The sequence below is a fragment of the Delphinus delphis genome, chromosome 10 (genome assembly GCF_949987515.2).
Source record: "Delphinus delphis chromosome 10, mDelDel1.2, whole genome shotgun sequence".
Classification (NCBI taxonomy): domain Eukaryota; kingdom Metazoa; phylum Chordata; class Mammalia; order Artiodactyla; family Delphinidae; genus Delphinus; species Delphinus delphis.
In genome coordinates this window covers 26,792,593-26,819,707 of record NC_082692.2, presented here as the reverse complement: position 1 = coordinate 26,819,707, position 27,115 = coordinate 26,792,593, and the positions used below count along the sequence as shown (strand labels likewise).

The 27,115-nt window shown below is 38.1% G+C and overlaps 1 long non-coding RNA gene across 1 annotated transcript in view; it reads left to right on the top strand.

The window, feature by feature from the left end:
- The window catches only part of LOC132431494 (uncharacterized), a 287,412-nt gene that overhangs the window by 176,841 nt on the left and 83,456 nt on the right, over positions 1-27,115 (top strand). The window contains exon 4 of the long non-coding RNA XR_009520764.1: positions 61-141. This is a non-coding gene — a long non-coding RNA (uncharacterized lncRNA). The remainder of the gene's footprint in view (positions 1-60; positions 142-27,115) is intronic.

Sequence of the window (27,115 nt, the reverse complement as noted above, 5' to 3'; positions counted from 1 at the left end):
CTTAAGGAGGAAGATCCTCCTTGGTGTAACTCATGTCTGGTTTTATCTTCCTTCTTCCAGAGCCACCCTTCACCCCAGGAAGAGAAGGTACCTGGACACCCTCATCATCTCTAAACAACAGAAGTTACTGCGTGGCAGGAGGTAGGTGCCTGTAAGTTCTGCTGGGCAGTGCGGTACTGGAACGCCTGGCTTTTTGTCAATGCTAATTGGCCACGATGGTGATAATTGCGGATGACTTGCAGCCTGAGGAGGGCCAGGAGAGGTGTGAGTTCTACATGATGATGCATGATTGAATATTGCTCCTCTCTGTTTCACAGCCTTGTGAACACCAGGTCTGGCAGGTTTGAGTCAAGGCCTGTAAGTTGTTTTGCCAGTTTCCTTCACTACAAGTGGCCCAGGCTGGGCTGACCTGTGCCTTCGCTCGTCCCTCTGGCAGCTGCCCACGTGCAGGGCATGCTTCCACATGGCACATCTGCTGTAGCCTCACAGATTTCTTCTTCTGCTTCAGATCTGTGTGTGATGAAGAGTCCTTTTGTGCAGAAATCATCCAGCCTCCACCACACAGTTCAGCAATTTTGCTGAAGCAGTCTCGGCTGCACTTGGTGAACCAGAATGACATTAGTAAGCTTGCTTTGTTTCTGCTTTGCAGAAAGAGTAGTCACAGCAACTACCCTTAGCTGGTGCTATGGCCACATATTTGACAACACCTTCTTCGTAAGGCCTCTGTGGAGAAAGATCGTGTGAGTCTTACCTACAGTAACAAAAAACCTTTACATTTTCTGTGTAGTCGCCTATTGCAATTAAAGCAAGGAGAAGGTTTTTCTTAAATATTTATTCATTTTTTGATTTGGCTGTGCCGGGTCTTAACTGCGGCATGAGAGAACTCGTTCCCTGACCGGGGATCAAACCTGGGCCCCCTGCCTTGGTAGCTCGGAGTCTTAACTGCTGGATGACCAGGGAAGTCCTAAGGGGAAGGTTTTTGATGAAAAGACAAAACTTGTTTGGTTGCTCAGTTCTTCCAGCGTCTTTTATTCAGGTTCTTTATCTTCTATTTGTCTGAGTTTGTCAGTTGCTATTTGGCATATGAACAGTGGGACTAATAACCTTTTCTCAGTAGCACCTACTCTGATTTTCACTGTACTGTGGGGGAGTCAACACTCTGCAGTGTTTGTTGGCTCTGATAAGAAGCCCTAAGCCTGGAGCTGGAGGGAATTCCAGTGCATCCTTTGAACTTCCTTTGTCCCCTGTGATTGTGCTATAGCAACTGCATACTTTGGGGCTCTTTATTTGTATTTCTGACTCAGACTGACAGGCTGAATGCTTCTTGAAGATAGAGACCACAAATCACTTTTGTTTTGTATTCCCCTTACCTGTCTTTGTGCTCGTTTGAGAAGGTAGATGTATAAGTGCATTAATTGATGAATGAATGAATAAGAAATTTAGGCCTAATATTTGATGTTGACGTTGTTTATAAATGATGTTTTAGGTAGCTAGTCTAATAATCTGAAGGAGATTCCTTCATAGATCTTCAGATGCTAAGTAAAAGTGCTTGTGGTAAGTTTTAACTTTCCTGCAACTCCAAGTTCTTCCCTCCATCACACCTGCACTACCTTTATTTGCCTCTCTGCCAAGCCTGGAGTTCATGGATGGCCATACTCTCATGGCCACCATAAAATCCCTGACATCTCCAATAGCTCCAACCAATTATTATCTTCTCTTCCTTGAAATTCTCTCCTTTCTCTTCTAAGTTGCACCTCTGACCTTCTTCTCCTCACTGCTTCTTTCAAAAGACTGTTCTTTCACCTCCCCAAATATTGGTTTTTCTAAATATTCAGTCTCTGTCTCTTTTCTCTCAATTTTTTCCCTCTCTTTTTGGGGCATCATCTATCATTCATCATCTCTACTCACACTTGTGTCTGTTGCCCTGCCTTCTTTGTTATGATCCAGGTCCACATTTTTATTTGTTCGTTCCACAGTCCTAGTTAGGTGTCCTACCAGCTCCCCAAACTAAACATTTCTTCAACTGAACCAATTTTCGGAGACCAGTTCCTTCTCACTTTCTTAGTTCTGTTGAGAGCACTTCTTTTCTCCTCATCCTCTGGCTCGAGGTCTTGGTATCACCTTTGATTCTTGTGCTCTCATTCCTCTGTTACCAGTGGGAAAGTCCTACAGATTCTGTTCCCTACTAATGTATGTCCAGTTTGTTCTCCCCACTTCATAATGTATTTACCTCACAACTCCTTATCTTTCAAGATTCAATTTAACTAGTCTCCCTAACACAGTGTTTCCATGTAATAGATGCTCAATACATTGGCCAGTGAATGAATGAATGATATGACACGATTCTTCTCCTAAAGGAAATTCTGCTATTTTTACAAAAAGATTGTAATACTTTTAAATTTAAGATCAGGGACTATGTTTTGGAAATATTTTATTCCCTGTACTGCTTATGATAATGTCTTGTGCATATTGGAACTTAACCATTTTTGATTGAATTTGATGCCTTACTTCTTTTTTTTATGCTTAAAACCTGTGAAGCTACTACTCTGCTGAATTCGTATGTAAAGTTGGAGCTCATTTGGGCAAAATCCAAGTTTGTACAGATAAGGATAATGAAGACCAGGGAATTGATCTTTAGCCAACTCATAACCTCATAATGTTTATTTCATTATTTTTATTTTTTTGATGTTCATTACGTCAGTCACATCTTTTATCACTTGTTTAATTAGAGAATGGGCCTGGGAATAGGCAGAGAACTTTGTGACTCTCATATTCGTAACTGGAGCTATAAATTGAAAAGACTTTCCTATTTGAGGAATTGACTCAATTCCAAATGAGCAGGAACACAGAATTAGAAATAGTACTACCTCAGGAGTTAGGAGACTGGAGTTGTTTTAGTTCTGCTACTATCTAGTCTTGTGGGTACAGAAAATAAAGTCATCTCTCTGTGCCTAAAATGAGTGGGTTGGGCTGGTGAATGTTCTCTAAGTTTCTTTCCAGGAAAAAACAAAAAACGCCTCTGTGACAGTCTCCTGTGAAGTAGGTGCTATATATCTCTTAAACAGAAACAAAGTCAAGCCTGTAAAAATTTAAACTATTTGAATTTTTAAAAATTAGTCATTTGCAGATAATATGTAAATTGTGATAGAAAAAAATCATAGAAGTCTGAATAAGCCCAGAAAACTAGAGTTCTGAGAATAAGTAGCTCTACCGTTGGGAATCATAAGTCCCCCAGGATGTGGTGTTACCAGCTCTAGTGCAGAAGCCCTTCTGGGAAACTGACCAGCAGGTTTGGTGAGATTCAGTAACCTTCAGCAATTGCCTAGTATTTGTCTTTTATTCCATGTCAACATTTCTAGTAGGAGCTTCTCCTCTGTCTGGCACAGAGTAAGTACCCAATAAATATGTGTGGAATGAATGAATTTTAAAAATGTTCTTTGTGTTCCAAGTTCCTTTTCCATGACACCATGATTAGGCATCTGGCATATAATAGGCACAACTGTAAAAGCATGTCGAAGGCATCCTCTCTTCAGCATGGTAAGGATGGTAAGATCAGGGACTTTGGAGTTGGACTTAACTTGGGTTTAAAGCTATAGACTTGCAAAGGATATGTTCCTTAATCTCTCTAAGACTCCGTTTCATCATATGTAAAGTGGGAGAAATAATACAAAATTAATTTCCTACTTCAAAGGACTATATGTAGTGAGAACTATATGAGAACATATAAAAATAGTGAAGTATAGTGTATGACCCAGAAATTAAGCTCAATACATTTTAATTCTGTTTTCCTTCCTTTTTTGCTTCACTTTCGTTTGTAGCCACCTCTTCTCTATTATTACACCCATGCAAAACAAAACAAGATGAAGTAATAATAATCACATCAAAGCCCACAGTAGAATTAGAAAACTCTGTGTGCATATGTGTGAGTCACCCTGTGTGTTCCATTGGCCAGATAAGATCTGGTTATGTTATACATGATAATATATACATGACATTTTCTTAGATTTTTAAACTCTTAGGAATTAAAAGCATATATTTTGTGAGATTTTTGTAGTCTATATACATGTGCTTGAAGGTGATTCGTTAGAATTGGATATTAATGATGTAAGTTATTTTAACAGTGTAACATATGATGACATCACTGAAATCCATGCAGGAGAAATGGCTTTTGTTTCACAATTTAATCTATCCCTTCTAAGAGCTGTTCGTTGATCAAATTACTTTCATAAAGTGCATGGTAGAGGGCGAGGGTGAGGGTGTGGATGGGGCTGGGTGTTAGCAGGGAGGAAATAAAATGGTCTAAGTATTTACAAATGAGATTTCTCTAGATAAGTAAATGTTACCAGTCAATGTAGATTAAAAAAATAGATAAAATAAAAAAAACATCGAAGCTAATGATTCTCACCTGCTTTCTCATTCTTGGTGTACATGGAGCAGAATCACTTGGATGGTAGGATAGGCAGGGCTGGTCTTTGTAAACTATATTTGACCCACAGGAGATTCCACTATCTCCACTGATCATGAGCCCTTGGCAGTCATTATTACTGTTGGGAATATGATGGGAAAGAACAATGCTTGAAAATATCTACGTCTGTTGTTTTCATGGCTTATGAATATACAAACCGTGAGTTTCAATCAGACCATTTGGTCAGTATCACAAGTTCAGATACAACATCATCTCTCTTCACTCTTGTTTCTTCTTCTACTGACTTGACCATCAATCTCACGCCTTAGGTTACTGTGTCTAGTCCCAACTAGGAATTGTAATGGTGCTAATTCCTGGGAATTTGAATTGGGGATGAAGGAAGGGAGAAGTAAGTATAGACAACTGTCCATTATGAACAAAAAGACTGTGATTTCTCAGAATTTATTTGTCTCTAACACTGTAGTGGAATCTGTGAAACATAGTCTGAATTGGACAGGGCTGCACAGCAGGATTCAAACCACTGAAGTTTGCTTGAGAAGTTCTAGTCAATGTCAGTTCTCTTTACTATTGTTGTTTTGGGCAGGAACCTTCACAAGGCCCTTTGGACTAAGGAGTTGGTAACTTGAGGAAAAGCAGAAAGGTTGGAATAGATTTTATTGAATCCCTGAGTTGAAGAGTTCTGTAGCTGAGGTTCTTATCAGTTGGCCGGTGAAGACTGGTCTGTTTTCATTGGTTTTTACTTGTTTGATGCAAAATCAGAAGAATATAGATAACATTACAGTTTTCCTTAAGGCTAAAATATTTTAATTCAAATTGCCATCCTTTATCCTGAAATTTAAAAACATTTTATTGGGAAAGAATTATTTTTCTTATGAAATAATGGTAAAATGAATGGGAGCCTTTAAAAATGTTATTACTGTCATGAATTGGCAAAATACTATTTCAGTCTCTTCCCCCAATTAATAAAATTATGATCTGTGAAAAAACAAACTGGGTAAACTTTGCTCTGTCATCTATTCTAAAGATATTTTAAAATGTGGCTGAACAGCCCTTCCTTTTTTCCCCCCAAATGACATCTTACATGGAAATTTACAGGCAAAGTGGAATTCTCTGAATAAAGTGGAGGTGGAGCGTGGTCTCCTTGCCTTCCGCTCAGCTTCTGAGATAACCCTTCCATAGAATCTTTGGGTTCCCTAAAACATAGTTTTATGTACTTATGTATGCATGTATTCAATTTATTTCTTTCAGCTTTATTGAGGTATAATTGATATATCAAATGGTAAGATATATATTTAAAGTGTGTATCCTGGTGATTCGATACACATATACATTGTGGAAGCATTCCCCCCTTCTCGTTAATTAACACATCCATCCCCTCCCATATTTATCCCTTTTTTTTTTTTTTTTTTTTTTTTTTTTGCGGTACGCGGGCCTCTCACCGTTGTGGCCTCTCCCGTTGCGGAGCACAGGCTCCGGACGCGCAGGCTCAGCGGCCATGGCTCACGGGCCCAGCCGCTCCGCGGCATGTGGGATCCGCCCGGACCCAGGCACAAACCCGTGTCCCCTGCATTGGCAGGCGGACTCTCAACCACTGCACCACCAGGGAAACCCTATCCCTTTTTTATATAAGAACATTTAAGTCCTACTCTCAGCTAATTTCAATTTTACAATACAGTGTTATCTACTATAATTACCAGGGCTTACATTATATTCTCAGACCTTATTCATCTTCTAGCTGAATGTTTGTACCCCTTAGTTTTGGAAGCAGTGGCTTAGACCAGTGTTTCTCTCAACCTTGGCTTTATTTGACATTTTAGGCTGGAAAGTCTTTGTTGTGGGGTGTCCTGTGCATTGTAGGTTGTTTAGCCACCTCCCGTGTCTTCACCTACTAGAAGCTGATAGCATCCGCCTCCTCCAGCTTTTTGGATGGAGACCAAAAATGTCTCCAGACATTGCTAAGTATCCCCTGAGGGGCACGATCACCTCTGGTTAAGAACCAACGGTTTAGACAGCAGAAGGACCCACCCAGCGGAGATGTGAAGAGATGAGCTAAGAAGTATTAAATGATGGTTTTTATTTCTTTGGTTTTTGTTCTTTTAAATCTGAAATCCTACTGCCTTTCCTATGTTCTAACTATGCTTTGGCCTCCATGCATCAGGAAAATGGAAGTCATAGCTGAAATGCAAAAAGAAGCTAAGTGAGATAATGCTGAGCTTCTGATCTCCTGAGGACTAGATCTTAGATTAAGCAATAACTATGGAAAAATACTTAGCTATCCTCTCTAACCTGGCACAGGGAATGAATACAAAAGCCTCTGGGCTGGAATAGACAGGCTAGAAATTTTGGGAAGGGAGTAAGAATATTAGGTGAAGTGTGAAAATTCTGTGTGTATGGTGAGGGTGGAGGACAGACTTTTTTAAAACTTGAAGATCTGAGATTAAAGGCACCGTTCCTCTCCCTGTGGGTGAAGGCAAAAAAAGCAGAGAATTGTCCTGTGCCACCATGGCTAGATGCCCAAGAGTAGAAATGGCAGTGTGGTCTGTCTAGGTGTGAGAAGACCAAAGAAAACCTGTTAAGTTTCCTGAAGCCACAGAGGGGGATGGGAGAATATGCAGAGGTTCTTGTGCCTCATTCCCTGCCCCTTGCCAAGTGTAAAGGAAGATTAGTTAAGAAAGATATCCATGGGCACACAGGGGTTTTATCCACATTGGAGGATGTGGAGAACAACCCTCTAGGGACTGGATAAGCCCCCAGTTATGTCTCAACTTGTGGGGGCAGAGATGGGGATTTTGTCTGAGGACCAGACAGGATACAGTGCATCTGAGATGATTCCATCACAGGAGAGATACTGGTCAAGATTGAGAAGTAGATCTATCCACCTCTCTGTACCAATGCCTCAGTCCCTTTGTGTCAACCCCAGAGAGGAGGAGAGGGGTGATGGGTCAGTCTTGAATTTCACTGAGTTTAAACCTGAAATATCTAAGGAAAATCATGATCATGAAAGCAACCGAATTTACCTCAATTTGATTAGATTACATTTTCTGCGCTTTGCTGAATAGAGCTTGAGATAGAAATCTATTCCTCTTCATTCCCACTTCTCACATTCCCCATAATATTGCCAGTAGAATGATCCTGTAAGTAAAACACCTTCATTCAAGTAAACAGATTCAGTACTGAAAAAATGTCTTCGCAAAAATGGCTAAAAGTACCAATGCAACCATTTAGCGACTAGGGTAGCACCAAGCGAAAGAGAAATAAAAACCACTCTGAGAGGTAGCGGTACTGAGGTCTGTAGCCTGCTTTGAAATGCTTCAAAAAATAAGGTGGATAAATTGGTGGATATATGAATATAGCAAAGTATTATTTATAGATTCTAAGGGGTGTGTATACGAACATTCACTGCAGAGTTCATTCAGTTTTTCTGCATGTTTGAAAATAGTCATTATAACATGTCAACAAAGCAATAAGGGTTGTCACTGTACGTGTGACTAGTATTCAGATTAGGTTTATTATATAGTAGCAGAAATGTCAGACATGGTTTTAACTCTTTAAATGCATCTATGTGTGTGTGCAGCTATGTGTCTGTGTATACACAGCTGCTGCCCTGGACTCTTCAGGGTCATTTTTAGGATCAGCTGGCATTATCCCCACTTGCCCTTGCTTCTCACATTTCACAACTCCTCCTGGAATTTTCTAATAATTGTACATCAGTGTGTTGTGGTTCATCATCTTGACTTGACACTTTTTGGGGGGGGGTGATGTAAATAAAAATACTTCTCACTACTACTGAGGCCTTTGAAACATAAATTAGAATTCCTTGTCCTAATTTGCCGTTGACAAGTCTTAGAGGCACAGGTAAAACAAAATTCTTGAACCAGCAAACTTGCTTCCACAAGTACAAAGGAATTTCAATAGTAGCCTCAGGAAAAAATGGATGAAACTGTCAGTCACATAAAAGAATTTAAGGGGGGAAAAGGACTGATGCTTCATCAAATGGGAGAATTCAAATGTTTCAGCATGTCACTGACCCCGGTACCAAATCTTACATTCTTTCAATCCCTAAAGATAAAGAAGATGGTTAGATGCCTCCATTAAGATCTACTAGAAAATGCTCACATCTCACATATAATTACATGGACCATTACCCTACGTAAAAATACCAAGTCTTAAGAACTTCTGGTGTGTAACTATTTTGAATGTTTGTGATGTTTCTTTTAAAATTGAGATATTAACATGTAATAAAATGCATTTATCTTAACTATTCAGTTTGATGAATTTTGACAGTGCAGCTGCTATTCAAAAATATTTATGACATTCTTAAATTGAGTCAAAACTTTAAAATAGTTTCAGGTATCTCACTGCTGATTAGCAGTGGTATGAAATCAATAGTGGGTTTTGCTGTAAGTAATAATTTTGAATAGTGCATGATCATCTTGAAGTCGTGTATAATAATGAACTTTCTTAAAATTCACTGTGATACATTTCCTGGGGAGGAAGAAACCTAACTAGTTGACTATAAATGTTTGGTTTTTATAGGCTTTAAAAATCTTAATGACCAAACCTGGGAGTCTTGACTGATGTAATTAATTTCACAGAAATTAAACTTTATTATGGCTGGGGAAAATGAATTCCAAAGAAAATAGTAAATTTGTATTTGATTGGTTTCACCCTGTCCAAGGGTACTGTGTTTCCCAGAAACAAACCGACTGCTATCATGGCCACTAGTAGCCATTGGCAGTGGAACCCCATCCTCCCAGCGCTAGGGATCCACCTCCAGGTCTGTTGTAGGGCCAGACACACATCTGGTGGGTCTGGTGTGCAGTGCTGGAATCTTACACCCTGGCCCAAAGGCTCTTCACTCCAACAGGAACATTAAATATATATCTGCTCTGCAGCAGGTATTGGATAGGTACACTACAGCCCTTATAACCTTGTAACCTCCTTATTATACTATTCCCATTTTCAGGATGAGGCATCTGAGGCTCAGAACAGTTAGAAAACTTTCCAAGGTCATCCAGCTACTAAGTGACGAAGCTCTTAAGTAGTGTTTGTTGAACCCTATTGTCCAGAAAGTCAAAATAAAATTAAACTGATTCAGCAAAAAACCCCACCAAACTATATTAAAACACAGTTTCCTTTTAGGTATTCAAAACACATAGTTAATAAACATCTAGCACCATAAAAATGTTACCACCAATCCTAATGGTTTCTAAACTGTGTTCCTACTTAGAGAAGAGAAGAAGGGGATAACCCAGAAATTCAGTTCAAAACTGCTCTACTTTTATCTGTTTAGTTTGTTTATACTCAGGCTGTTATAACAAAATACTGTAAACTAGATGGCTTTGTAAGAACAGACATTTATTTCTCATAGTTCCGGAGGCTGGGAAGTCCAAGATCATGGTGCTAGCATATTTGGTGCCTGGTGAAGGCTGCCTTTTGCTGTAACCTCATATGATGGAAGGAACAAGCTAGCTCTCTGGGGTCTCTTTTATATGGGTACTAACCCTGTTCATGAGAGCTCCACCCTCATGACCTAAGCACTACTCGAAGCCCTACTGCCAATATCATCATCTGGGCATTAGGTTTCAACATATCAATTTTGGAGAAACACCAATATTCAGTCCTTAGCACTCATTTCATTTGAACAAGAGTTTCCACGGGAAGGAAGTCTGAAGACCACTGATCTGGTCTAACTATCCCATCTTACAGGTAAGGCAACTGGACCTACAGAGTGGCTTGTATAAGGTTATATAATACCAAAGAAAGTGGGAAAGCCTATACTTTCAGTTCTACTCAGTTCAGTAAGCATATATAGGGTTTCTGCTATGCATGTGGCCCTGAGCTAGATAAGTAAGTTAATATACAAAATCTTGGTCCTCTAGCAGCTCACAGTCTGTGGGGGAACTCAAGTTTCTTGACAACAAGGCCACTAACGTTTGCCCTATCATTTTGCTGCTTGTTTAATTCTGCCAGTTCATACACAGTCTCTAATTGGCCAGTCCTTAAAAGAGAGGACCATACTACACTAATGTCACACTAGAATGAATAGCTTTGCTTGCAACTCACTTATTAGATCCGCTTCCCTGCTCCTAAGAGGTTAGCTGCAGAGAATTGTGTACTTTGGGAAGAGGAATTAAGGAGAGAAAGAAGGGGATTGTCTGAAAGATAAAGAACTAATTGCTGAGGCGTCCTGAGTGGGTGGTAGGCATGAGCATACAGCAGACAAACTTTGACTATACTGTGTCTTAACCCAAACCCCTTCTAGGCTTTAGAGTCTTGTGCATGGTACTGCAGGATCTTGGAAAGTCAGATAGCCCAAGTAAAAGTGTAACCATTGCCTTTGGCATGTAATAATCCTTAACAATGTACTAATAATTGTAATAATTCTTAACATCAGTTTTCTCATCTCTAAAATAGTGATTACGATAGTACCTACCTCCTAGGACTTAATTGAGATGATGCATACAAAGTATTTGGGACAGTGCTCAGTAAAAGTGCCTCATAGCGGTCCTGACTATGGAATGGTACCCAGACTAGGTGAAGGGAACTGGCTATATTTTGAGTTGAATCACAATGACCTTGCCTGGTCATCTGGCCAGGGCATTGGTTTCCTGTGCTTATCATAAAGTCAGAGTTCTGGGAAGGTACCTGGAGAATCTCTGCAAGGCATCTTGAATTATTCTTATTTTTGACTTGCTTTCAGAATTAGCTAATTCCTGGAGAGATAATCCAGATGCAGATTATAAACTTGCATGATAGACCTGCTCATGTGGGGAAAACCCATGGCTTCCTGACAGTGAACTTGGTCGCACCAACCAAGAAAAGAAAGGCCCTTGAGCAGATGGGAGCACAATTGCTTCTCTCGATGTTATCACTCCATGAACCAATGCTAGCCCTCTGCGCAGGTGGAGGTTCGTGTTTGAGCGCCATTTAACACTACCCATTTCCCTAATGCATCATAATTAAACACCTGTGCTAAAAAACTTCTCACTGATCCACTGTGGCAATTTGCTGGGTGCTCAACAGTCCTTGACATTTTCTATATCATACTTGGGAGGGTGGTCTCAAGGTTATGCTTTGGTTCTCTTAAAAAAAAAAAAAAAAAGGAGGGGGTAGCCTCCTTCCACTCTGTAGAAAACTCTGAGGGGTGGATTTCAGGACCTTTCAAGGACGCTCAGGTAAGAAAACATTTTGTGAATTTGGGAGCCATTTGTGCTTCCTCAAAAGCACAGTAATTGGGGCTTCCCTGGTGGTGCAGTGGTTGAGAGTCCGCCTGCGGATGCAGGGGATACGGGTTCGTGCCCCGGTCTGGGAAGATCCCACATGCCGCGAAGCGGCTGGGCCTGTGAGCCATGGCTGCTGAGCCTGCGCATCCGGAGCCTGTGCTCTGCAACGGGAGAGGCCACAACAGTGAGAGGCCCTGCAAAAAAAAAAGCACAGTAATTAAAATACATTGTCCAACAGTAAGATGACACAAGAGCTATGTATTTTTTTAAAGACATCACTGATGCAGTGAAGAGAATGTCTGGAAATGCAGTGCCTTTTTAATGAAGTTGGCTGTGCTAAAATGAGGAATATATGTAAAACAGGTGAACCAGAGTTGTCCTGTGTCATAAGGCTCAGCAAAAAAATGACGCTTTTAGGTTATCTTGTTCATAGTTGCAATACACATCCATACCCCATTGAGTATTTTTCTTTCATCTTGAACAGCAGATAGCAAACAGGTTTGGCCCTGGGCTAAAAGTGTGGCTTGAGTGAAGCCTATCTTCAACTTGTAATGCTTCCCTTTCTTGGTGGTTACCTCACATTTTGGGTGTTGTGTGTCTTTGCTCTTTGAGTTGTTCCCTCTGTCAAAACAAGAGACAGTAAGACCTAATGGATACTGTTTGTTGAGTATCTATCTATCTACATCATCATCATCGTCTGCCTTACCTGTATTGTTCATGTAAAGTGAATAAGGTACATTTTTAACCCCCATGTTATACATGAGGGCATTTATACTGAGAGAGGTTAAGGCATGCTTATCATGTCATATAGCACTTAAGTGTTACAGTTGGGAATTGAACCTACAATCTGTGGGACACTAAAGTCTGTGAACCTTCCACTCATGAGGGGCATCTGAATCCATGATTTGTGGTTGGTGATTACAGTATTTCTATAATTAACCTTTCAACAGTGTATCTTCTCAACTAGGAATTTTAATTTTAAGCTTTTAATTTCTAATACTGGAGGTTAAGGGAAAATCCTGTACATTATCAAGAAGATAGGGAGAACCTTGGAAATCCCTTCAGATATATGTTGTATAAGTAGGGGATTCTCCAGATTTTTCTTGATTTTGTCACTTTAAGTGATGGATTGTGGGAAAGATCTGTACCCTCAATTCTCTTCCCCTTTGCCCTTCTTCTTTATCTTCCCAGAAAAATCTACAGCCCTGCATTGATTCCTGGTCTGTAGAATGAGCAAGAACCCCTGAGGAAAATATCATCACTGTGGGTTTGGTGACTAGTGCTATGATTTTGTGTTTCCAGAATCAAATGAGTCCTCACTTCTTCTCAGTGATTCCCAATTCTTCCATTCATAGCAATAGCAATTCCACATTTTTATCGTGTTCCACGGGATTTAACTGTCTCCCAGATGATGACCTCACCTACCATTCACAGAAAAAAAATGACAAAGTTCTCAGGTGAGAATTTCATATGCTCTCTGGGAATTCAGTGAATATTAAAACCACATCTATTGATTTTCTCTTTCTCTCTTTTTAGGAAATGATGTGTCTGTGCTCTTACTCAGAAACAATCATTGCATCTCTGTTCTGGATCCTCTTGGCCTCCCTACCTTGCTTCATCATTTATTCCTTTTCTCTTATGCAACTTTTATATTTTCATTTCAACTGATATCTTCCTCTTTCTTATCTTATACTCTAATTTCCCCTGTCTTAAAAAGAAATAATAATTTTGAAAACTAACCATGTTTCTCTTGATTTTGTATCTCTCTATATTATTCTGTCTCTGTATTTTGCTTTCAGGTTTGTTGGTGTGTGAAAGACTGACTTTTTTTTTTAATTGGGGTATAGTTGCTTTACAATGTTGTGTTAGTTTCTGCTGTACAGCAAAGTGAATCAGCTATACATGTACATATAACCCCTCCTGTTTGGATTTCCTTCCCATTTAGGTCACCACAGAACACTGAGTAGAGTTCCCTGTGCTACACAGCAGGTTCACATTAGTTATCTGTTTTATACATAGTAGTGTATATATGTCAATCCCAATCTCCCAATTCATCCTACCCCTCCTTTCCCACCTTGGTGTCCGTACGTTTGTTCTCTATGTCTGTGTCTCTGAAGACTGACTTCTTAACCATCCAGCCCCATCAACAAGCCAGTGACTTCTACTACCTACACTCTGATGATGTGAAATTCCGTATCTCTACCTCAGATCTTTACTTTGAGTTCTTGTTGACGTTACCACTTGGATGTACCATGGGATCCTCAAACTCTTTTTTTTTTTTTTTTTTTTTTGCGGTACGCGGGCCTCTCACTGTTGTGGCCTCTCCCGTTGCAGAGCACAGGCGCTCTGGACGCGCAGGCTCAGCGGCCATGGCTTATGGGCCCAGCCACTCCATGGCATGTGGGATCTTCCCGGACCGGGGCATGAACCCGCGTCCCCTGCATCGGCAGGCAGACTCTCAACCACTGCGCCGCCAGGGAAGCCCCGTCAAACTCTTTATGCATTCATTCATCATCTCCCCTTACACAGCTCATCCTGCATCTTATTTCTGATCCTGATTAAGGACATCGTCTTCATCCAGATTCCCAAGCCAAAAATTGAGGAGTCTTTCTGTATACTTCCACCTCCCCACTTTCTTTCCAAATGCAATTTGTATCAGTTCTTACGCCTAAATATTCCTTAAAGTTGTCTTTTTTGTCTTATTACCAAGGCTTCAGTTCAGCCCTTCATCGTGTTGCCTGGACCACTCAGCAGTCTCCTGATTGTTATGATTATTACTATTGGAAACAGAGAAATCAGTTAAAATATTTTGCAGCAGTTTACTCCCCAAATAAAGGTTTCCTTAACTATGGTAAGGGCTTTGGAGACAGAGGCTGAGGGAAGCTTTGGCAGGGTGACCAGTGTGAAGAAAACAAAGAAGGTATAAAATAGTGAAAAACTAGAAAGATTACGTTACCCCCCAAAATGAAATACTTAGGTATAAATCTAGAAAAATATGTATAGGATTTATATGAGGAAAACTACAAAACTCTGATGAAAGATATCAAAAAAAAAAACCCTTAAGTAAAAGGAGAGATTTTCCAAGTTTATGGATAGGAAGATTCAGTATTATCAGGATAGCAATTCTTCCCAACTTGATCTATAGATTCGGTACAATCCCAATCAAAATCCCAGGAAGTTATTTTGTGGATATTGACAGACGGATCTAAAGTTTACACAGAGAGGCACAAAAGTAAGAATAGCCAACACAATATTGAAGGAGAAGAACAAAGTTGGAGAACTGGCAACTTCAGTCGGAGAACCTGACTACTTGACTTACTATACAGCTGCAGTAATCAAGACAGTATGGTATTGATGAAAGAATAAACAAATAGATCAGTGGAACAGAATAGAGGGACCAGAAATAGACCCACATAAATGTAGTCCACTGATCTCTGACAAAAAAGCAAAGGCAATACAATGGAGCAAAGATAGTCATTTCAATAAATAGTGCTAGAACAACTGGACATCCAAAAGCAGAAAATGGATCTAGATACAGACCTAACACCCTTCTAAAAATTAATGCAAAAGGGATACAGACCTAAATGTAAAATGCAGACCCATAAAACTCCTAGAAGATAATATAGGAGAAAATCTAGATGACCTTGAGTTTGGTGATGATGACGTTTTAGATCCATGATCCATGAAAGGAAAAAAATTGATAAGCTCAAGTTCATTAAAATTTAAAATTTATGCTCTGTGAAAGACAATGTCAAGAGAATTAGAACGTGTACTACAGACTGGGAGAAAATATTTGCAAAAGGCACATCTGATAAAGGATTGTTATACAAAATATGATAACTCTTAAAACTTAACAATCAGAAAACAAACAACCCAATTAAAAACGGGCTAAAGAACTTAACAGACGCCTCACTAAAGAAGATGTACAAATGGCAAATAAACATATGAGAAGATGCTTCATATCAAATGTAATCAGGGAAATGCAAATTAAAACAAAAATACCACTGAATACTTATTAGAATGGCTAAAATCTGGAACACTGCACTGACAACACCGCTTTGGAAGATAGTTTGGCCATTTCTTACAAAACCGAACATATTCTTTTATTCCATGACATTCTTCTCCGTGGTGAATGGACTGATAAACTGTGGTACATTCAGACATTGGAATATTATTCAGTGCTAAAAAGAAATGAGCTATAAAGCCGTGAAAAGACATAGAGGAAACTTAAATGCATATTACTAAGCTAAATAAGCCAATCTGAAAATGGTTCAGTCATCACACTGTATGATTGCAGCTATATGACATTCTGGAAATCGTAAGACTATGCATACGATAAGAAGATCAGTGCTTATCAGACTGGCAGGGAAGGATGGGGAAAGAGATGAATAGGTGAAACATAGAATTTTTAGGATTGTGAATATACTCTGTATGATACTATGATGGATATATGTCATTATACATCTGTCCAAACCCATAGAATGTGAAACACCAAGAGTGAACCCTAATGTAAACTATGGACTTCGAGTGATTATGATGTGTCAGTGCAGATTTATCAGTTGTAACAAATGTACCACTCTGGTTGTTGAGAATGGGGGAGGCTATGGATGTGTGGGGGTAGGGAGTATAGGGGAAATCAATATACTTTCTGCTCAATTTTGCTAAAAAAGTAAAGTCTTAACAACAACAATAATAAAGAAACAAAAGAGAGCTGACCAGGGAAATGCAGGAGATCTCTCAAGCAGCCCAAGACCCACTTGAAACACTCTATCTAGTGGCCCCATTCTGCACACTTGATGCCTCCAGCAGCTCCTATATAGGCGAAGAGAAAGCGGGCATGGGGCTTTGTAGTGGGTGGAGATTTTTGTGAATGTTAGGGTGAGGCAAATATATTTTACCTATGGGATGGATATGAGTCTTTAGGGGTCAGTAGATAAAGTATAGTAGACATAATAATGCCTTTCTGAAATAAATAGATCCTAATCCCTGGAATATATGAAAATTACATCATGTGGCTAAAGGGACTTTACAGGTGAGATTAAGTTAAAGATTTTGAGAGGGGGAGATTCTTGATTCTTACGGTGGACCCTAAATATAATTAAGAGTGTCCTTGTAAATGGGAGACTGAGGAAGACTTGACCAAAAGGATAACCTTATGTGATCACTGGAAAAAAAGGTTCAAGTGATGTACTTTGAAGATGAAGGAAAGGAGCCATGAGCTAAGGAATATAGGCAACCATCAGGAGGTGTAGCAGGCAAGGAAACAGATTTCTCCCTCAGAGCCTCTAGAAAGAACTAGTTCTGCTGACGCCTTGACTTTGGCCCAGTGAAACTGACTTTGGACTTTTGATCTCAAGAACTTTACGCGAATATATTTGTTGTTTTAAGCCGCTCAGTTTGTGGTAGTTTGTTATAGCAGCAATAGGAAACTAATACAGGCTTGATTCAGAGTTGAGGTTTCAGCAGAGACATGGGCAGAAAAGAAAAAGGCAAGATAGTAGGGAAGAGCTGGGACAGAGTAGCTGAAGTGATATTCCAAGTATTCAGTTTATTAGGGCAGAAGTGGAGATGTACAGGGACTGATAGGGAAAGAGTAGAAGACTCAAGGGATTGGAGAGTCCAGCGCAGGACCAGGAGATTTCTACTTCGTTTGAAGTATTTGGGTGAATTGCTTGTAAATTATACAAATTAACCTGAGGTCAAAAACATTCCCGTACTACTGCAGCTAGTAATAATATAAATATCATTAACAATGGGTCTATAAATTCATATATCTTTGTTCACTTGTGGGACCAACAGATATTGGGTTGAAAGATAAATGGGTGTAAACATAAGAGACTATAATTTCCTGAATATTGTGGATTTTTCTAATAGGCACAACAGTGTTAGAAATTCTCTCTTTCATCTTCAAATATAGGTTGATCAAGTTGTTAACAAAATATTAAAAGTACATGCTTCATATATACACTACTATATTTAAAACAGATGACCAACAAGGACCTACTGTATGGCACTGGTAACTCTGCTCAATATTCTGTAATAACCTAAACGGGATAAAAACTTGAAAAAGAATATTGTTAATCAACTATGCTCCAATACAAAATAAAAATTTTTTAAAAAGTACATGCTTCAGTAAAAATTTAGGAAAATAGTAGCTCAATCTGCATTAAGATAGAAATGAAAAAAAATCAGCTAACAAACCTGAAAATCTGCTCTTTGATAAAAACAAATAAAATAATAAAACTTTGTGATATATCTGAGTTCAAAGTAATGTCACAAGAAATCCACACTCACAAATGCACACACACATAGGCAATTATGTGACTAGTAGAAGAGGTATAGCAAATTTGGGAACTTAAACATATCAAAGCCCATTGCAAAATATAATAGCAAATACAAGCCAATTTATTATTTGGATATCCATAAACAGTCACCAAATAAATATTTGGAAACTATTCAAAAAGATGTGCTCCTTCTAGATATTGTCTCACCAGAAAAGTCTTTCTATACTAAGACATACACTTGGCCATAAGGCCATACTATTATAGTGTTCATATCAGATTCATAAGAGTAATACGGATGCATTGTATTTATGTGACACTTTGCTTGGTACTTCTGTTACCTAGGAAAGCCTGCCTTCTTTTAGCGCTATTGGATGACTTAATTTATAGAGAAAGTGGCTGTCACTTTTTTCTGCATCTCTTCTCTCCTCTGGATGGTTATGTCTTTCTATTGCTGTGAACTTCATGTAGTCCAACTATAAACCCATCCAAAGGAAAACTTAAACAGCTTCATTGTCAGCTGGACTGTATGCCTTTGTTCTGTAAGCAATAAAACTATATATCCCTGGCTAAATGTAAATAGATGAGGTTTAGTATTATCTTTCTAGAGATAAACTACAATGGTTGATTTTTCCACACTGAATCGTTCAATGGATTTCTTCCATGTGAAGTTTTTTATATGCGAATGAAACATATAAAGTATGGCATTAAATAGCATAAGTGTTTAAGTAGCACTGACATGGTAAGACTGGAAAATTACTTTCTAAGTTCTGATCCTTGTAATGCATTTAAAAGTCAGTACAACCAAACTGTCTTTGGCAGTAACACATTTCAATCATTCCAACAATGTTACAAATAATATACTGACTAATTGCATCAAAAGTGTATTATATATTAGGGCATAGATCAGCAAATTCCAGTTGATAGACCATACCTGGTCAGCTACCTGTCTTTGTAAATAAAGTTTTATCGGAACGTAGCCACACTTTTTCATTTACATATTGACTGTGGCTTCTTTAGCTCTGCAAGGACAGAGTTCAGTAGTTGTACCAGAGACCTAATGGTCTGCAAAGCCTAAACGATTTGCAATCAGTCCTTTTAAGAAAAAGCCCACCAACATCTGCATTAGACAAATATGCATGTGGTACTTATATTGTGCCTTATTTTGCTATTTATGTTGAATGTTCTGAGATAATTTTGATTTCAGATTTTCTTTTTTCTTCACAAATGATTTAAGGGTCCTAGGAATTCTAGCCTCAATACCCAAACTTCACTTGTGCCTTCTTGACAAAAATTTTTTTTTTTGAAAATGTGGTGCCTATTTCTATAGTGTACTCCTTTCCTTTTAGAAAGTAAATGAATATTGAATTACCTCTTATATTCATGTTGTATGAGATTTTATCTAATGTGTGATTTCAAATCCAAATTCAAATCCTGTGAGTTAAATCCATAAATAACAAAGCCCATTATAAACATTAATAAAACAGTGCAGTTTTATTAACAGTGGTAACTTCTTAAAAAAAAACAAAAACAAAACATTGGTAACTTCTTTAATGCCACTTTCATGAACTGTCTGACTTCAGACTCCTCATGTGATTGTGGTGTAAGCTAACTTACCTTACCTGTAAAATCAGACCAATAACTCTTATCTTCAGGGCGATGAAGCCCATTGGACTTCAGAGTCTATGCTCTTGACTGCTACTCCATGTTTAGTTGGAAGTGATGCTTCTTGATTGCCTAAAATATTATTAAGGGTCTATTTGCTCCCCCCAAGAGTCGCATATTTTGTAAAATGGGAGCCCTCATCATCTGCTTTCGCATGTTGGTCTGTGGATCTCCATTAACCTGTGGCAGGAAGCACAGGCCACTCTATATGGGCCCATCTGTCTTCACACAATATGTTTTGGTATATTGGGTGGACAAATGAGGCATGCGGTCCTTGGAAAGAAGAAGCAAAAGGGAGGTTTTCTCCTCTTAAAAGGAAGCCATCCTACAGTAAATACGCTGCTCTTTGCATTCCTGAGAAAGGTACATTTTCTTCTGGAGTCATGAGGAGGCAACCACATAGACCATGAATTAAATAGACAAGGTTCTTAAAAATACTCAATGAATTCTCTCTCCCAGGGCACCGCAGTATTTGTAAGTGATCTCCTATAGGTGGTGGTTTAAATTCATTTGGACCCTTGTGTGCAAGTGAATTTGTGTTGAAATCTCCTTTTTTCCTAGAACAAAGCTAATGGAAATCTAATTCTGAGAAATAAAAATATACATTAAATGCATTCAAATTCTCAACCATTTCCATTTCATTGGTTTTGGAGGAAGTTTAGTGACACTGCCCATAGGCAGAAGACAAATTCAGAAAAGATAGGAACCTGCCTGTATAGAAGATTTTGTAAGAGTTAAAATTCCTAGTTTTATTTACTAAGAAAAAAGGTTTAGTTAGGATTAAAATTACAATGCTTTCTATTTTAATGAGTACTGAAAATGAAAGACCCAAGCAGGGCTCTGTGATCCCCCAGGAGTGCTGGGGGATTCTGTGATGCTAGTGAAGGATGCATTTTAGAAATTTAACTTCTCTTTCTGTATTTTTATTGATGAGGCTTTTTAATCATTTTATTGATGAAGCTAAACAATCATTGAGACTGTTCCTCCACCCACGCCTCCATCTAGCCAACTCTCAACAGCACCAAACCAGGTTAATGCAACTTCTACTCTTTCTGTGAATGGCCCAAAATACCTGGATTAGGAATTCTATGACTCTCTCATTAGGTTCATTTTGTGCTGTATTTGGAAATATCTATTCCATTAAACCAGTTGGTGGGTGACACTACTCCATGCACACAAAATGTTCTCTGTGACCTTGCTAGAATGGCTCCAGATGAAGCTTTCCTAAGCTACCTAAGTGTTCAGTGTGCCTGCCCTCCTGGTTCAGGGTACAATGTGAGCGCCTTTCTGCCGTCCACAAAAGGCAGGTACTCACCTTCAGCTCTGCTTTACTTGCTTTCAACTCTCACCTCTGATCCCTTAAGATGAGAGATTAAGAGCCATCCAACCAGTAAATTCCTGGTCCATTCCTGACCAGGCAAATTACTTAACCTTATCTGTAAAATGGAAATTATAACAATAGTATTGACTTCATAGAGTTTTATAATGAATAGATATTTTTAAAGGGCTTAGAAGAGTATCTGTGCCATGTTGTATACCTTCAAAGAATTCGTTCTAGATAATAAAATCAAAGTGTCCTCTGAAATGTGCAAAGCAGCATTTGTACAGAAATAAGCAATGATATTAATGTTCATTATTCTTATTAAGCTGAATGTCAAATTAGCTTATATTTATAACTTCACTATGGTCTTATTCTTTGTTTCTTTTTGTTTCTTTTTTCCCTTGTCACCTTCAATCTTACTTAGAACCCTTTCCCAACCGGTCTTCCAAGGATCTATGTCTGGTGTATTTCTATTCTATGATCTTGTTCACAGGTCACTCAATGCACTCGTTGTCACCTCATTCTCCAGCTATACCTCAATATTGGTTATGGTCTTCTTGGGAATATAAAACAATGGTATATCTTTCCAGAATGGTATATCAATAAGCTTACTATGTGTGTATGTGTGATGAGTTAACTAGAACCAGGGCATAACTCCAAGCATTAAGGTTTTGTGGGATTTGTTATTTGTATTTTTCCAATTCCTTTTGCGTTTATATATTTTCTTAAATAAGGACATAGCCCATCAAGATGGCTGTTACATGAAAATTCTGAAGACCCAACTCAATTTCTCTTCTTACTTTTTTATACCCACACTCCCCAGACATACTTGCAGATGTATCTTCAGCCTCTTCTTGACAGTGGCCAGGTGTCTGACCCCTTGGACGACCAAAAATTATATCTCAAGCTCCATGTTACTCTATCAGAGAAGTACACTTGGGGCTGCTACAGAGACCCTCATTTGCCATTTTGAGTTTTGCTGATTTTAGCGATTGAAAGAATGATTCCTGGGGCATAAACTTGACTGTAGGTCAAAGGATGTGACTTTCTCCAATTCTAGCAGTGGCTCTGGTTCTTTTATCTATAGGTCATCATAACCCACCTCCACAGTGAAAATCCCAGGCTTCTATTCTTAAATTCCTGACCCAATAATCTGAAGAATACCCCAATCTCCTTCCAAAGAGAGACTTTAACTTCCTTTTTCTAGTTCTGCTTCTAGAGAATGGATGCCTGATCCTAAATCTTACTTCTGTGACTGGAAAACTGCTACTTACTGTTTGGTCTCCATTTCTTTGGCTGACTACCCTGATCTGAGAGGTCTAACTGCTGGCCCGGATGGAGATTTGCAGTTCCTATATATCTGGCCCGGATGGAGATTTGCAGTTCCTATATATCTTCCTATGTATCTTGGGTATTGTGTTTCTATATTAGGCGGACCCTTCTCTATTCACAGAAGGCTTCCTCCTCAGTACCTTCTAGGTCATTATCCTAATTCATCTCCAAGCTCCTTTCTGCTTTAAGTAACTAGGCTACAGTTGGGCTGGTTTCAAGTTGTGACATATTACAATTATAGAATAATATGTAATTGAATATTAGATTGTGTATTGCAGTTCTATTTGTGTATATAAGGTTTTTAAGAGATAATATGAATCAGAATTCTTTCACTCTATTTTGAAATTTCCTATTTCAACTTGTAGTTCTAATAATTTTTATTTTATATATATTATGATATTTCTATATGTAAACAAGTTAAATATTGTTACACATTTCTAATGAACTGAACTTTTTTTTTTATTATGTTGCGACTGATCTTTCTCCTTATAATAATGCAAAATATATTGTGCTTGATACTAACATAGTTACAACAGATTTCTTTTGGGTATTAGTTGCATGGTTTACCTTCCAAACTTTCTGTATATATATGTATTAGATGTGTATACATATATGTGTATATATATGCAAACTGAGCCCTTTTTTGTCTTCAGAGCATTTAGTCTACTTTATTTAATGTAATTACTAATACATTTTAATATATTTGGCTTTATGTATACAATTTATTTGTGTTATCTCTTCTGTCTATTCTATATTTTTCTTTCCATCCTTTCTTTGGTGTTAATTCCATTTTTTCCTTCTAATGGTTCATAAGTTATACTTCTTTTACTGCTCCTTCTGGAAATTTTATGGTATACATTTTTAACTTGTCAAAGTCAAAAGTTAATCATTGCCCTCACCTTCTAACCTGATAATGCAAGATTCTTAAAACATTTAACTTTATTGTTTATGCTTCTTCTTAAGTTAGTATTGTTCTGAATTTTACTTCTGGGTTGGCATTTTAAAACTCCAAGACATTATTATCGTTCTATTTAGTATTTATTTAGAACTACCCCCATTATGTTCCTCCATCTTTGTTATTTGTTTATTATCACATATCCTTTTTTTTTTAACATCTTTATTGGAGTATAATTGCTTTACATTGTTGTGTTAGTTTCTGCTGTATAACAAAGTGAATCAGCTATACGTATACTTATATCCCCATATCCTCCTCCCTTTTGCATCTCCCTTCCACCCCTCTAGATGGTCACAAAGCACCGAGCTGATCTCCCCGTGCTATGCGGCTGCTTCCCACTAGCTATCTATTTTACATTTGGTAGTGTCTATATGTCGATGCCACTCTCTCACTTTGTCCCAGCTTACTCTTCCCCCTCTCCATATCCATAAGTCCATTCTCTACATCTGCATCTTTATTCCTGTCCTGCCCCTAGGTTCTTCAGAACCATTTTTCTTTTAGATTCCATATATGTGTGTTAGCATACAGTATTTGTTTTTCCCTTTCTGACTTACTTCACTCTGTCTGACAGACTCTAGGTCCATCCACCTCACTAGAAATAACTCAGTCTCGTTTCTTTTCATGGCTGAGTAATATTCCATTGTACATATGTGCCACATCTTCTTTATCCATTCATCTGTCGATGGACACTTAGGTTGCTTCCATGTCCCGGCTATTACAAATAGTGCTGCAATGAACATTGTATCACATCCTTTTTAAGATTGCTTCTGTCATTTTCTTCTGTGCTTTAGAATTTCCTTTACTATGGGTTGCAGTTGATAAACTTTGTCATTTTTGGGGGGGGGGCAGAGGTATCTGAAACAGAATAGACTTAAAATATCTTTAAGTCTTTCTCTTTCTTAAAAAATACTTTTGGTAGGTATAGGATTTGGAGTTGACAGTTATTATATTAAGCCCACTAAGACTTCCTTTCACTGACTTCTGTAACCATTTGTCACTTTAAAGACAGTTGTCAGTCTGTCATCCGTTTTAAAGTAATCTATTTTTCTTTTGGTTGTTGTTAAATGATTTTAATACTTAGTCTTTAACTTTTTTTGTGTTTGGCAGTTTTACGATGTGTATAGGTGTGGATTTATTTTATTTATCCTGCTGCAGATACCCCGTGCTTCCTGAATCTATGGATTGTTCTCTATTGTTATATTTGGGGAATTCTCTCCATTATCTCTTCAGATACTGCCACTGCCACATGTTGTTTCTCATCTCCTTCTGAGATGCCAATTAAATGTGTGTCAGACCATTTCATTCCATACATTCTCCATGCCTCCTAACTTTCAGTTACCTAATTTTCTCTTCAGTTATGTCTATTCTGTGGTTAAACTCATTTTTGAGTTTTAAATTTTAGTTATTTTATTTTTTATTTTCATTTTTTTCACATCTGATATATTTTTAAAAACTAGCTATTGATTCCCATTTGATATTTTAAGCTTATCTTTTATTTCTTTAAACATAGTCAACACAGTTATTTATAATCTTTGATAATCCCAATATCTCATTTCAGTAATTCCAGTATTCAATGTTTTGATGGTCCTATTTCTGTTTTCTCCCTTTACTGCTATTTATTGCTCATTCTGCCTTATTGGTATGCTTTGTTATTTTTATTATTTGTGTCTCATTTATCTTATAATATTATTCATAAAAATTCTTTCAGCACTAAGTTTAAGAGTTATAATCCTCCAAGGAGAGTTTCCATTATCTTCTGTCAGGTGCCTAATAAACTAGTTTCATGGCATGAGGTTTTCCTTTTTTTTTAATGAGAGGAGGTATATGAGATTTTGTATTGCAACTCCTATTGAAGGCAAGCATGTCACCACTCATAGACGTGACCGCTCTCTCCCAAAGAGAGATAAGACAACTTTACCGAGGGGTGGCGAGCTAAGAGAGCTTTGCTTCTGGTTCATCCTTATGCTGAGGGGATAGCCTTGTGAAGTCCCAAGCCTGTGAGTGGGAGAATCTTTTATTTAGTTTCCCCACTGTGGGCAGATCCTGGCTTTTGAGTATCTTGTGTTCCCAGACAGACTTGGAAGCCAGAGTCTGCTAAATTCAGCAAATGCCTCAAGACAAAAGTGGCTTCATTTAATTCTTTGAGTAAGAGCTTTTACTTAGATTTTGGCCTGTTAATTCTCTATAAATTGTCCATCTTTTGTTTTAATATGATGAAAATACATTATTCCTTTTTATCATAATATTTAGTTTTTTCTTTGGGAGAGGGGGCCAAGGAATGGTCTTAATAACTTAACTCACAATTCTAGAAACTTCAACCTTTTGATTGGTATTTTATATTCATATTTTACATCTATTTTATTAACAAGCTTACATTTATTTTTAAACAGATTCAAAATTTTTTTCTCCAATTTTTTAAGTAAATTTTTAGCTGGCCTTTCTTATTTTAAAATTCTAAGGCTTAAACCTGTATATCTATGCTGATTTCCTACCATAATTGGTCTTGGTAACAGCAAATAAGAAAAGCGTCAAAGAGAGGGTTTGTAACAGGTCCTTTCAGGATCTGCCTTATCTCACAATCATGGATGGAAATTTGGTATCAAAGCAAATAAAACAAAATTAATGGAGAAGTATTGGAGAACCTGGTCAAATAATCTGTTTAGTGTCAGCCATGGGATAACAGATTAGAGAGATTCAATGGTCCTTGGAGAGAGGGTGTGATAACTTCTTCCTAAACCTATTTCCCTTTCCCTTGTCTGGGCAGTGTTCTCCCAGTGGGTGTTCATGGATTCTGTTTAAAAAGTCCATCATATCTTTCTGTGAGTTTTACTGCTGTAAGATGACATTTAGAAATTGTTCAACCAAATCATAATGGAAGGATTTGGAGGCACCGTTTGGGGGTGTAAGAATTTCCCTCCCGTGTAGCTCTGGTAGTAAGAACATGGGCTCTCAGGTCAGAATGCCTGGGTTCATCTTGGGAGAGTGACCCATCCACTCACTCAGTGACTTAATTTCTTCATTTGTAAAATCAGAATAATAAGAGTATCTATCTCAGAGTTGTTGTGAATATCGAAAGAGTTTATACATGGAATGTGCTAAACCTTACACTTAGTGTTTTATGAATCTTAAAGGGGATGGAGCTTTTCAATGCACAGTGGAGGATGAGTGAAAATACAAATACTTCTGGGAGAGGAAGTACATGGATTATGTTCTCCTGAGCAGACTAGTTTTAGGGAGTGAGGTGCAACGGGATGGAGGGCATTAGATGCCTAAGGGATGGGAATGAGAAAGGAGTTTAGGACAGATGTACAGAGGTGCGGTTCTTAGCCTATTCACATTTAGCCCAGGGCTATTGCTTTTTTTGCCCCTCACTGCTCTCTTCCTTCAGTTACATAGGTCTAATTCTCTTTCTTAGAAGCCAGTGAGTATACAGACTGATTTTTCTTTTAACCAAGGAATATATTAAGTAAGGTTGAACATGAATTTTTATTGTGCCACAAGGGGAAAAAAACTGATTCAATTTGATTCTCAAGTGTATTCCTACACTGAATAATAATGACATCATTTAATTATTTAGACATTAGCTTCATTCGCATGTGTAGTTTGGGACCATTTAGAAAAAAAAGAACCTAGAAAGAACAATATTCTGTTTTTATTGTAGAACCCCACTGTTAAATATCTCACAGGCTAATGTTTAATCACATTCTTAGGCTTGCACAGTTCTTGATAATAATTAACCTGAAATAACTACTTTCATATGTGAGTTGGGGGACACATTTGCTCTTGTTGTTTCAATTTCCTTTCTCAGGAAGTTAAATGGTTAAAACTTGCAGATCTAAATTGCCCGTGAATAGCCATAAGAGGAAAAAGCCCATGAAATATGGAGATTGGGAAGTTTGTATGTATTTG